Raw genomic sequence first — 14,201 nt, forward strand, 5'->3', positions numbered from 1 at the left:
GCTGGTAGATTTGAACCTTAGACCTTGCTCTTAGCAGAACTTAACCATTGTGTCATCGAGATGTAGGAAACTGATGGGGCAGTGCTACTCTGTCACACGAGGAATCTATGAGTGGAACTCAGTGTCATCCAACTGCGACTACACAACAAATGTGTGCAGTGCCAAGGTAGGCCCTGCAAACTGTGCAGATTCTTAGTCTCCAAGAGAGTAGCTGGGAAGTAGGGTGAGGTAGTTAGTTTATTGTGCCAACCTGGCCAATAAACACATGTGGGGTTAATTGAAGGATAGAGGGATAAATAGCTTACTGAGCCTCGCCTTTCTAGTTCTTGGGGCTCTTGCTTTGTAATGGTCGCAGCAGGGTGCAGCCGCCTTGGCCAGTTCCCTGCTTCAGCTGGCAAGGCTCACTTCCTGCAAGACATCCCTGAGGAGAAGCCACATGGACCTACCCCAATGCAGCCCTGGGTGCTGGAGCAGCCGTGTGGAGACTGCTGCCAGTAAGCTGAGATGCTTACACGTTCACTGATTCGGCTTTCCTCCTGCAGTCGGCATCATAGTGTGTGTTTTGTGAGATGGAGGAGGACTTTGTGGATTGGTGTCGGACATATGGGCTCATGTTGGACTTGTGGGTTTGTGCAGCACTAGGTTGGGATGTTTTCTTGATGTGCACTTAACCTTTATATAAAACTCTCTTATACATGAGTGTCTGTGGATTTGTTTCTCTAAAGTACCCAGACTAACACAACACACTAGCTACACAATGAACTCCAATACACCAACAATCATCTTCATGGGTAATGTTTGGACAATGGTTTCTGTTGCTATCATAAAGTCCCTGTGTGATCCTTAGGTTTATTATTAGAACCTGGCCAATAGGAACATGTGGGATTAATCAGGTCGCAGTTTGATTGGAGGGCAAAGAGATAAATGGCTTTGCAGGACCCGCCCCTCTCTCTCTTGGTCTCTGGTGATCAGAGTGTGTTGGAGAGTGTTACTGCTTTAGCTAGTTCTCTGTCACAGCCTGTAAGCTACTACCTGTGGGCCAAGCCAACCAGTGGATTGTGTGGCTAGAGTTTGAGGCTCCTTCAAGACCTGATTCCCACACTGCTGGTGCATACCTCGCTTGAGCTTGAGGCTGGTGGATCCTGTTGCCTTGAATTCCTTGTGTTTGATATCCTATCCAGGCCTGCTTCACTAAGCTTCCAAGCTACTGACTGTTGGTGAGCCACCCTGCTGCGAGCTATTCCCCTTGCCTGAGGGAGGACTCTGCTATCTGCTTCCTTGACCTTGGACCCGGCAGCCCACGTGAGTTGAAGGTCTTCCAGTATATTAACTGTTCCATAGAAATGAGTTGAACTGAACCCTTTGTACTGCTGTGCAGACTGATTAGCTGTGATATTTCTTCTCACTGTATAAACCTATCCATATTATATACATATAATCATAAGTGTCCTGGTTTTGCTTCTCCAGAGAACCCTGCCTAACACACCCTGTAGGTTGGAGTCAACTTTGGTGATCAGTTTTTAAAAAAAAGAAAAGATAGACATATATAAACCACACTCACGTTGTAAGCTGAGTCGCACAACAATGCCCAGGGTTAATCATAAGAATGAAGGAAATGAGACTGAGGATTGCAAAGTGAGCCTGGTGTGAGCCACGTCAGTAAACAGTAAATCTTTGCTTTCTAAAACTGGAAGCATGATCCGATGAAATCAGGACAATTACAGCCTTTAATCAAGCGCAGCTGAAAGCTTATAACTGAATCAAGTGTGAGCTGAACCCTTCAAATCTGATTTGTAAATAAGGGACAAACGAGGTCTCTCTTAAAGCAGCCATTGCAGATTTTTAAATGAGAGCAATATTCGTCAAAAAGTGTGTGCTTGCTTCTGTTTTTAAGATGACGGCTCATGGGGAATTGCAGCTTCATTGACTGCGATCACTTTACAGGCATTAGCGAGATGTGGCGCCATCAACTACTCACTTAGGAAAGGAAGCACTTGAAGCCCCGGAGAGGCCAGAGCGAGCAAGCCTGTGGCAATCAAGGTCGACAGTGGGAGGGCTGCATCCACTTCCAGGAATGGCCCTAATAAATTCTAGGTTGAGGATGGAAAAATGATCCCCACTGCACACATAATTTATTGTCGATATTGACATGATTTTATTATTCCTTTTTGCATGTATATACGACATCTGGAGACTGCTGTTAGGGAAAAGAGCTGGATTGTTCATTACAGAAAATTTCTGAAACATCTACTACCGTTTCCATAGGAGACATCAACAACTTATTTCCTAAGTGTCTTTCAATTCCCCATGTCCAAATCCTTATCTTTCTGCCCCTAATCTAAACCATAACATTGTGATCCTTCTCCAACCCTCCACTTGCTAGAAAATGAGGAAAGCCCACAAGAACATGGGTTGACACACTAGCTACACAATGAACTCCAACACACCAACAAGCATCCTCCTTGGTGATGTTTGGGCAGTGGTCTCTGTTGCTGTGCATAATGGCACAGTTAGAGTCAACTTGAGGACAACCAACAAACACAATGCATCCTAATCAAGAAGCTCCTTACAGCTCTACTGGAAGTCAAACTCCCAATTCTCAATCAAAGTCTGACCCGCCTTGCCCCTTTCAAGACACAACAAAGCCCTGATGCTGTCACGGTCTTCTTTACCACAGTGACAGTAGATTCAGCTTTGTCTTACCAACAAGTTGTGTGATCTGTGGAGGATTGGTAGTTGATAGTGTTTAGTATCTGTAGTTTTTCCCCCCCCCGGCATGGGTATTAGTGCTTGCTTCTCTGTCACTCTCTTATGCTAGAGCCATTTCTGAAGTCCTGTCCTGAACAGTGTATTATTTTCTATTTGAGTCTAAGCTCCCCAAAAGAAAACAGGAGGAAAATATGAGAATAAAGAAGAGTATTGCTATCCAATCATGGAAACCTTTATTAAACAAAACTACCAAAATGGGAAACCACTCCTATTGCTGCTCAGAATGTCCTCCTGCTAAGTCTACACACTTCTGAAGGTGATGTTTCTATCTCTCTAACCTTTCCCTGAAGAGTGCTGTACTTTTCCATTTCTCCTATGTCAAAATGGCCGGTTGGGCATCCCTGGTGGTCTCAAATTGTGTTCCTTTTAAATGCTCTTTGCATTTTGGGCACAAAAAGAAATCTGAAGGAGCCAGATCGGAACTGTAGGGTGGATGGGGCAAGGTTTCCCAAGAAATTCTCACAGGACAGCTGCATGACCCTCGGAAAAGAAAAAATTCCTCGGTTTAACTTCCTGGTCCTTTTTCTCAGCTATGAAATTTTCAGTTTTCATCGAACTTATTTATAGTCAGCACTAGGATCAGCCTGTTTCTTTTGAGAAATTGCATCGAGATTCTCTCTTTGGAGTCCCGATACAGTCTCCAACATCTTCTGAGCTGGCCTCTCTGTCTTGCATGGAACTGGTCCAGCGGATTCTCTCAAATGTCACCGTTTTGATTGGGCCTCTTTTTTTTTTTAAGGCATTTTATTAGTAAGATGAAGACAAGTGTATTACTGCAAAAACTTGCCTGCAGCCATCCACTGATCTCAGAGACATAGATTTTCTATTAAAAATGAAAATGAGGTATATAAAAATCTGTGTGATACAATCTAGGGTACTTAGAGAAAAACTCAGCTTTAAATGGATTTACTAGGAAAAAAGATTGAAAATGAGCTTGATAATTTATAAAATTCTATCTAAATAATAAAAATGAGAAGAAAGTAACAAACATAAAGGCAAACAAAGATGAAATGGAAAATAGTATAGATTATTAAGAAAATGAGAGTTATTCTTTAAAGTGATGCCCTGCACTGGACATCTTCCATTTGTTCCCCTGATGTGCTCCCTACTCCCTGCCACCTTGATGTCCCTGCTCTGTATCCTGGAAGACTGATCTCTATGGACTCCATCAGAGGCACTGTGGAGGCTTGAACCAGAGGTGCATCAGCTGGAGTTGGGAGGGAGAGAAGAGAGCCAGCGTGGATCCCTTGTTCCTCTCGCCCCCTCTATGCTGGCTGTGTCTGCCTGGGTTCCACCTTTGGACCCGAGCTTCTCTTCAATGATGCCCTTTCCAAGACTCCCTCTTTCTAGGCTATGGTCCTTTCTTCCTCCCTCCATGCATCCAGGTCCAGGGAGAAATGTTTCCAGGCTAGTCTCTTGTGTTTCCCTAGACTCTACCAACATCGTCACAGAATCTCTTTCTTAAAGTCTCATCAAATTACCTAATTTGAGTCTTCCCCCTCTCTCCTGGCTGCAAGAACTCACTGAAAATATAATATTTTTTTAAAACCAACATTTTAAAGTATTTTAGTAAGCCTCATTAAGAAAAAGAAGACACCGTGAAGGAGAAACGTTTGCAAATATGAAACAGTCTTTAAAAGAATAATTGGGTAATACTTTATATTAATAAATTGAACAATCTGAGGAAAGTGGTTCATAGAGATTATCAAAATTGGTTTAAGAACTAAACAAATCATCTGAGACTAAATGATCATATAGGTCCAAGGAATTTCCACGTTACATAAATTGTTCTGCAGAATGGACAAAAAAATCTACCCAACTCAGTTGTGAGCCTGGGATAACCCGGACACCAAAATAAGTAAGTGAGAAGAAAGTGATTGGCTTGTTCTACTTAAGAATGTGGATGGAAAAAAATCCTAATAAAATTCTAAGGAAATTCCGTTTGGCAGTAGATTAAAAGAATAATATGAGTATATTCCAGGAATGGAAAGATGATTCAACATTAAGATATCTATTACTGTAATTCAGTACATTAACAGATTAAAGGGAAAAAATGTGTCCTCTTATCAGATGCTGAGAATCCATTTGACAAAATTCAACACCCATTCCTATATTGATTTTTTTAAAGTATCTCCTAGCCAAACAGGAACAAAAGGAAATCCCCTTAATTTAATAATGGCTATTTCCAGAAAGATGCAACCAGTAAAAAAAGGGAGGAGGAATTAACAATAGCAGGAACCTCAAAGAAGGAGAACTTTACTTTTTCAATGTTATGTTTTAATTTAATTTATTAGCTGGTAGATCTCATTCTTCAAAATTAGAAGACATAAAAGTAGACTGGGCCTCTCTCTCAGCTCATCTTCCAGCCAGCAGCTTGCCGGCCCGGTTCATAAACAGTATTACCAGCTTCTTGGATACCCTTCCATAACTTTGCATTTGCAAGCAAATTCATGCACACATATAAATTATTCTTCATCAGTGCCCTAACCATATCAAAAATACCATGGGTTGCCAGAAGGACATACAAATCTGTCTTGAAAGAAGTGTAGACAGAATATATCTTAGCAGGGAGGTTGGCAAGAGTTTGTCTCATGTACTTTGGGCATGTCATCAGGAGAGACCGGTTCCTGGGGAAGGACATCATGCTTGGTAATGAATGAGTCAGCAGAAAAAAGACGAAGACCCTCAATGAGACGGATTGATACTGTAGCTGGATTGATACTGTAGCTGGCCACAATGGACTCAAGCATAGCAATTGTGAGGGTGACACAAGCCAGGAGTGTTTTGTTCTTTTGTACATACACAGACAGGGTCACCAAAAATTGGAACTGAAAACAACGTGTGTGTATCAATATATTATTCCATATCAGTACATAGAGCACCCTCATCCTTTTTTCTAGCTTAAAGGCATCACATTGAATTAAAAGAAAAACAATTAATTCACTCAACTAGCACTCTAATCAGAGGCAGGTAGTTTTCTGGCTTTTACTGGGACATAAAAAATGTCCTTTGGCTACCCACGTACTCTATCAATGCAAGAACACTTTGTTCTAATAACCTGGCATTCCGTCATGCTCACCTCCCTGACACGATTGCTGAAGACTAAAGTGGGTGCATAAGCAAATGAGATGAAGAAAGTTGATGGTGCCCGGCTATTAAAAGCTATAGCATCTGGGGTCTTAAAGGCTTGAAGATAAACAAGCAGCCATCTAGCTTGGAAGCAACAAAGCCCACATGGAAGAAGCACACCAGCCTGTGAGATCATGAGGTGCCAACAGGATCAGGTATCAGGCATCAGAAGACCCAAAACAAACAATCATACTGATGTGAACAAGGAGGGGCAGAGTGGAGACCCAAAGTCCATCTGTAGACAATTGGACATCCCTCAAAGAATGGTCACAAAGAAGGGACAAGCCATCCAGGGTGCAGTATAGCATACAACATTCCTCTAGTTCTTTAATGCTTCCCACACACACATACTATCACCCAGTTGTACCTTACAAATCAGACTAAACCAGAGCATGTACACTGGTACAGATAAGGATGATGCCAACATACGTACAAATGTGCTTGATGCAATGGGTGTATGGACTGTTATAAGAGCTGTAAGAGCCCCCAATGAAATGATTTATTGAAATCAAAATACATTTTCTAATGTTTGAATGTCAATGAAAAAACTCCTTTTGTGCATCTGTTAAAAATCATGATGGAAGTATAAAAACCCTTGCTCTGTCATTAATGGAAGCATAAATCGGTACAATCTCTATGGAGGGCATTCTGTAAATGTCTACCAACCTGCGTAACTTGCCTCTCAGACACAGAAATCCCACTTGCAGGGAGTTTTAGCCTCTAGACACATTAGCATGAGCTCCGTGAGTAGTCCAGATGAAAGGGTTGGAGGGTTAAGCCTGCTTCCAAAGAAAGGCCTGGTGACCAGCTGAGAAAAGTCAGTCGTTGAACTCCTATGGAGCCCAGACCTCACTTGATGGGGTGGGCTGCAAGTTAGAATTGACTAGCTGGCAGCTATGTGTTAATATTGTTTTCATAATGTATGTGCATTGAAAATGACATTATTTGGATTTTTAATGTTTAAGATGAAAAATAGTCGATGCTAACCTAAAATGTACAAATGGTTTATAGTTTTGGCTGTTTTATAAGAATTTTTTTAAATCACTTTATTGGGAGCTTATACAACTCTTATCACAATCCATCCATCCATGGGGTCAAGCACATGTGTACATTTGTTGTCATCATCATTTCCAAAACATTTTCTTTCTGCTTGAGCCTTGGGTATCAGCTTCTCATTTCCCCCTCCCTCCCTCATGAACTCTTGATAAGTTTGGTTTTTTTCATGTCTTACACTGACCGCTGTCTCCCTTCACCCACTTTTCTGTAGTCCATCCCCCTGGGAGGGGCTTATAGTAGATCATTGTGATCCGTTTGTGGTTTTACAATATTCTTTGGGCAGAAAGACTTGAAGACACTTTAAGAAGGAAGATGGGGAGGTGAGTCCTTAACTAAGAAAACTGAGAAGAATGTTAATGATTTATGTTAGGATGGACACTGGGCTGCAGGGTTTGACTCGTCTGATGGGGAGGTAGTAATGAAACCTTTGGGATACAAAGTTAGTTATTGTGGATAGAGGAAGAAAACTGATGTGGAATCCTCAGATCATGCCTTGGAAATCTCTTTTGTTTCTCAAAAGCCTGTCTTCCCCTCTCCACACCCACCTTTCCCCCACTCTGTTTCTTTTTTTTCCCCCCTCTGTTTCCACTCACTCGTTTCTTTCTCTGCTTGTTTCTATTTAAACTCTGTCCTCTCCTGTTTGATTTTCCTTCTTTACCTATTGTTTCCTTACCCCTTGACATGCGTGAGGGAGCCCTGGTGGCCTAGTGGGTATGTGTTGGGCTGCGACCTGTATGGTCAGCAGTTAAAAAGCACCATCCACTCACTCCTGAGGAGAAAGACGGGACTTTCTATTCGAATGAAGAGTCACAGTCTCAGAAGCCCACAGAGGCCGTTCTACTTTGTCCCAGAGGGTTGCTATGAGGCGGTAGAGACTCAGTGGCAGCGGGTGTGATACTTGTGACTGGATTAGCTCAGTGCTGATCTAGAGAATGTGTGGCCTGCTTGCTGCTGTGAGAGACCATGGAGTTGGCTCCGACACGCAGCAGAATGAAAGACTGCCACATCCTGCACCAGCCTCCCAATCGGGCCGTGTGGCAGCCGCTCTGTTCGTTCATCCTGGCGAAGGTCTTGCCCTCTTGAGCACTCTGCTGCCCCAAGCATGATGTCCTTCTCCAGGGACTATTAACTCACACACCCAGAGTGAATGAGACGAAGTGTCTGCTTGCTGACTTCCAAGGAGCATTCTGACTTTGCATGCTTCAAGACAGAGTGGCTCATTCTTCTGACGATGCAGGTCGCAGTCAACATTAATTGTCAACGTGCTCATTCGAATGCACTGATTCTCCATTCATCTTCCTTACACCCGCTTCGGCTTTCCTATGCATGTGAGGTGATGGAAACGTCAAGGCTTAGGTCCTCAGATGGACATCTGTGGGTTTCTTGTGTGTAACACTTTAAAAATATCTTTTGTAGCAGATTTGTCCAATGCAATAGGCCATTTGATTTCATGAGCACTAATTATGAATCCAAATAGAAGGAAACCCTTGACCATTTCGATCTTTCCTCCATTTATCATGAAGATTTTTCATTTCCTTTAAGTTGTCATCCAAACTGAAGGCCATAGTCTTTGATCTTCATCAATAAGTGTTCCAAGTCCTCTTTCAGCAAGCAAGGTGGTGGTCTCTGCTTATTGCAGGTCGACCGTGAGTCCTCCCAACTATCCTAAGGCTGCATTCTTCTTTCCACAGCCCAGCTTGCTGACCAAACAGGTGCAATGTTATTGGCGTCAGGTACAAGTGACGAAAAAGGAAACACTGCTCGAGAGCGAGCTCTCTTCACAATGGTTACTGTTGAGCTCACTGGTGTACTTGCTGGGTCAGTTCATCTCCATGAGTCTTCTCGTCTGCTCTACCACACCTGATATCCTTCTCCAGGGCCTGGTCTCTCCTGGCCCCACGTGCAGGAGACCTGTCTTGCCATCCGCTGGCTTCTGAGGACCGTTCTGGTACGATGTTTGTTTGGTCTTCTGGCAGGCTGTGGTACTGTACTTTCAGAGTTCTTCACCAGCACCGTCATTCAAATGCACGGATGCCCCTCCAGTCCTCATTCATTGCCCAGATTTCACATGTATAGGAAGTGATTGAAAATTCCATCACTCGAGTCAGGCGCATCTTGGTACTCCAAAGGATTTGCTCCTCAACACTTTCCATCGAAACAAGTGGTCTGTCTGCTTCTGAAGGATTAGCTGATGCAATTGGTCATTTGATTTCTTGACTGCTGCTTCCAGGAGCATTGATTATGGATCCAAGTAAAATTAAATCCTTGATAACTTCCATCTTTCCTCCATGTAGCGTGATGTTGCCTATCGGTTTGCTTGTGAGGATTTTGGTTTCCTTTACAAAACTGCATTTTGAAATTCATCAGCAAGTGCCTCAAATCCTCTTCCTTTATAGAGAACCCAGGACTGGTGTCGGGGATAATGAGTCTCTCTCATATTTTAAATCTTAGGTTTTAATGGGTCTAGCTGACAATACCCATCTCATATCAATCAGTAGAGGAAGAGGCCCATAAAGAGTTGGGAACTGATCATAAATGATCCTCAGAGTATGACACCAACCGTGCTGGGAGAACTGGTTCTAGAAACATGAGGATGTGAACAAAGCACAAAGTTTCTTCATTATCTCTGTAGCTTCCATGATTAGAAGGATGTATAGACAGATTTAGAAGAATTTCACCTTCTTTAATAAACTTTAAGGTTATATTTGTACAGTAACTCACAATCTATTAGACATCGTGGGGCAGTAGGAATTCAGAGGGAAAGGTGAATGGCCTCTTTAGGTCCCAGAGAAATACTAGCAGGTTGAGAATAAGTTAGATATTGCTCCTGATTTGTAACACCCATGAATTTAAAAGTTTTATTACTCCAAAGACAGGGGCTTTTCCAAACTTATGGGATTCAAAAGTAGCAACATGAAAATTTTCAATTCCCCCCATTGACTTGGATGGTGGTTTCTCCCCGTGCATCTAAAGCCACTACGATCTCCACATTATCCCTGCGGCATCTTTAGTCTGAACATGGTGGGTATGAAGAAGGAGGCAGCCTACTCAGTTTAGTCTTCAATTTAGCATGCTTTCAAATGGTTTCTTCCAACAGTCACGGGGTCGTTAGAGGAGTTTATGTCAACTTGAAGTTGTGCGAACGTGTAGGGGTGGAATTCGACCTCCCAGTCAGGTCACAGCTTAGTGGTGCCTCCTTGGGAGTGTGGCCTTCCTATGAGGAGGACCGTGGGAGCTGCTCTCTCTCTCCCTTTTGCTTTCTTGCCTGCTGGGACCCTGATGCTGGCATAGCTGCTTGCACCCGGCCATGTTTCCACCCCACTTTGGATCCACATGACTCTGCTCCCACCAGCCTCTGCTCCTCCTGCCTTCTGGTTTATCATTCTGAGTCACCGGTATGTGGCTATGTGAGTCTGAAGGACTCATGGACTTGAGTTGGACTGGGCAGGTATGCTTTCTTAATACATGATTATTTCTTGATATAAAGCTCTTCGTTTTCCTTATATGAGAGACACTGGATTTGTTTCTCTAGTCAACCTGACCTAACACAGACACAATGGTGTTCCTGACTGGTTCCCCTTACCTCCCCCCCGGACTTCAGTATTAGATGTCTGTATCCCAGTTTGTAACTGCTATTGTTGTAAGACCATTCATTTATTCTCTTACTTTAGTGGGGTTTTTTGTTCAAGGATTCTGTTTGTTGCTTCACAAACCGAGCCAATGTGTGGACAGTATCCAGCTTTTCCAAGGGAAGCAGCTCCCACTCTAAATGAGAGTTTATGGCCAATTTTGAGATGAAATCATGAATAAAAATGTAATTTTTATATTATATTATATAAAAAATATCATTTTGCTCCAGATGAAATCATGAATAAAAATATAATTGAAATCTCAAAATCATCACCAATTTTAATCCTGAGCACTCAGGGAACAATTGTTCCAACAATCTGTCATTTAAATGGTGCTCACGCTCCAGTACTAACCTTCTGTTTGTAAGACTGAGTCTTGGCCCCGCTTTCTTTCTGAGCCCTGGGGAATTCTTTAATCAAGCTCTCCTATTGCACTAGCCTCTCTCAGGAAGGCATGCGTTGTGATTCTTATGCTTAGCTTGTCTAGATGCTGTGTCTTATAAAGAAGCAAGTCACTTTTTAATTGTCTCTTAGATGACCATGATACCAAAAGAAGGAAAACTTCCATTCTCCCTAATTCTAATTTTTTTAAATTCCAGCTTTCTGCACAGAGAAAAGTAATTTATCTAATTCAAAACAAACATATAAAGGCCAATGATTTTCAAGAGTTGCTTGGGTAAGAATTTGCCAGCAGTACAGGTACAGCATCAAATTGGGATTGTAGCATTTTCCCATAAAGGCAGCAAGGGTCCAATGGAGGTCCCAGTTTTTGCAAGTGGCATTCCATGTTTCACAGAAAAATATGTGCACATAAACTGAGAAATATGGAGCTTAATGTATTTCTTAGAAAGAGAGAGAGGGAAAGAGGAGACGAGGGGACGGGAGGGAAGGGGATGGGAGGGGGGAAGGGGAGGGCAGGGAAGGGGAGGAGAGGAGAGGAGAGGAGAGGGGAGGAGACCAGCTCCAGTGCCTTCTATGGAAATACCACTAGATGGCATCTGAAGTCATTTCAACAATGCAAAATCACTGCCATCAAGTTCAATTCTGACTCACAGTGACTCTGTAGGACAGAGTCGAACTGCCCCTGTGTATTTCCAAGACTGTTGCTCTTTATGAGAGTAGAAAGTTTCGCCTTTCTCCCTTGGAGAGCCTGGTGGTTTCGAACTGCTGCTCTTTTTTTAAAGGGCTCAGCACGTACCCACCAGGCCACCAAGGCTCCTCAATAATCCAAGACAAAAACAACAGACGATCAGGAGAGGTGCAGCACAATGTTCGCCATCTGAGCAGAAATAGAATAGGGACCAAGGCAATCCTCAGAGAACTTCAGAACACTGTGACTGGAAGGTCAGACCAAGAAGAGTTCATCGTATGAGCCTGGAGTTTGAGGAAGATAGGAAAACACAGTACATTTTGTAAACGGCGCCCAGCTATGATCCCCCATTCGTTGGGAGTTCTCTGGGAAGGCTGGCCGCCTTTGTGGATCCTGCTGACCACCCCAAAGTGTCATCATGAGAACTTCATCTACTCTTTTCTTAAAAAATCATTGGGGCTCCTACAACTCATCACAATCCATATATCCATCCATTGTGTGTCAAGCACATTTGTACATTTGTTGTCATCATCATTCTCAAAACATTTGCGTTCTACTTGAGCCCTTGGTATCAGCTCCTCATTTCCCCCCTCCCTCCCCGCCCCACCTCCTTCATGAACCTGTGATAATTTATAAATTATTATTTTGTCATATCTTACACTGTCCGACATCTCCCTTTACCTCCTTTACTATTGTCCGTCCCCCAGGGAGGGGGTTATATGTAGATCCTTGTAATCAGTTCCCCTTTTCTACCCACCTTCCCTCCATCCTCCAGGTATCACCACTCACACCACTGGTCCTGAAGGGATCATCCGTCCTGGATTCCGTGTTTCCAGTTCCTATCTGTACCAGTGTACATCCTCTGGTCTAGCCCGATTTGTAAGGTAGAATTGGGATCATGATAGTCGGCGGGGGGTGGGGGGTTAGAGAGGAAGCACTTAAGAACTAGAGGAAAGTTGTATGTTTCATCATTGCTACCCTTCACCCTGACTGGCTCGTCTCCTACCCGAGACCTTTCTGTAAGCGGGTTGCCTGCAGATGGGCTTTGGGTCTCCACTCTGCTCTCCCCCTCATTTACAATGATGTGATTTTTTTACTCTTTGATGCCTGATACCTGGTCCCTTTGACACCTCGTGGTCACACAGGCTGGTGTGCTTCTTCCATAATCTATTCTCTTTTTTAACAACCAGTTTCCTTCAAGTTAATTTTGACTAACAGCAACTGCATGTGTCAGAGTACAACTGTATTCTATAAGTTTTCCTTAAAAATAAAAAACAGTTTTATTGGCATATAATTCACATATCCTACAATTCAGTAATTTGATCTTGTTAAGAGTTGTATAATCATCACTATAATCCATTTTAAAACATTTTCTTCTTTCTTGTGTTCATTGTTGTTAGCTCCGCATTCCTCCACCCCATCCTGCTCTGTACACCCCCCAAGAAACCATGAATCTAGTTACTGTCTCCATAGATTTACCCATTATGATTTTATATACAGGAGAAAATACCAAACCCAAAACAAAACCAACAATAATCAAAGAGAAAAACCCCATTTGAAAATAAAGCAGACAGTATTAAAAATGAGAATAAATTTTCAGTGGGTCAAAAGGGAGATCAAATGATGAGTGTTACATTTTGCACCTGTGATAATCCACTTTTCAGTGCACTCTGCAGGATAGCAAGGCTATTCATATCCCTGGTCTGAGGGAATTCACCAGAGGCTTCATCCACATGTATTTCTCCTTCACTTTGTTTTTTAACTGAAACAACTTTAAAATGGATCAAAAGGGAGGCTCCATATGCTTTCAATGGCTGGGTTTTTTTGTTGGTTGGTTGGTTCTTCCATATTAGACTAATATGCCTGTCTTCCCAGGAGCCTCTGGGAGAATTTCAGTAGCAGCCAAATGTGTTAGCCATTTGTACCACCCAAAGACTCCACAGCCTTTATATCTTTAATCACCTATTTCGTGGATCCCAGCCAAGTTGAATGCTGGTTCTCATTCAGTCCTGCAAATATCAGTGAGACCTGGTCAGGTGTTTAATGTCTCTGGGCCCCAGCTGAAAGGTCACTCCTAAGAGAGCTCCTAGTTTCCCCATGTGTAAGCCCATCAAATCCTTTGACTAGTTGGCATCACACAAAAAACAAAAACAAAAAAGCATATTAACAAGGAGCCCCATCTGCCATTATCCCATCATCTCTATAATCCCTAAATATAATCTAGTATGCACACAGTCAATAAACAATGATGCTGGAATGACTGCATAAATTAATGCATGGTAGAATTTAACAGGCTCTGTTGAGCCTGTTTGTTTGTTTTCAGCAGCGTGGTCAAGACCGTCATGATCGCAGAGTGACAAGGGTTGGGCTTCCCCTACCCACTTCTACAATCCCATGGGAAGCCTTTCGGATGCAGCTCTTCTCCTCCCCAGCCCCCTCCAGTCCCCTCTACCAGGTGCACATCACACTCCCCAGCCCCCCCCAGTCCCCTCTACCAGGTGCACATCACACTCCCCAGCCCCCTCCAG

The 14,201-nt window shown here is 43.0% G+C and overlaps 1 long non-coding RNA gene across 1 annotated transcript in view; it reads left to right on the top strand.

Moving 5' to 3' along the window:
* Positions 1–1,199: 1,199 nt before the first annotated feature.
* Positions 1,200–14,201, top strand: part of LOC123522263 — a 24,858-nt gene continuing 11,856 nt past the window's right edge. The window contains exon 1 of the long non-coding RNA XR_006680533.1: positions 1,200–1,302. This is a non-coding gene — a long non-coding RNA (uncharacterized LOC123522263). The remainder of the gene's footprint in view (positions 1,303–14,201) is intronic.

The sequence above is a fragment of the Echinops telfairi genome, unplaced genomic scaffold, assembly GCF_000313985.2.
Source record: "Echinops telfairi isolate 266 unplaced genomic scaffold, ASM31398v2 ScPeMD7_4225;HRSCAF=4972, whole genome shotgun sequence".
NCBI classification, from domain to species: domain Eukaryota; kingdom Metazoa; phylum Chordata; class Mammalia; order Afrosoricida; family Tenrecidae; genus Echinops; species Echinops telfairi.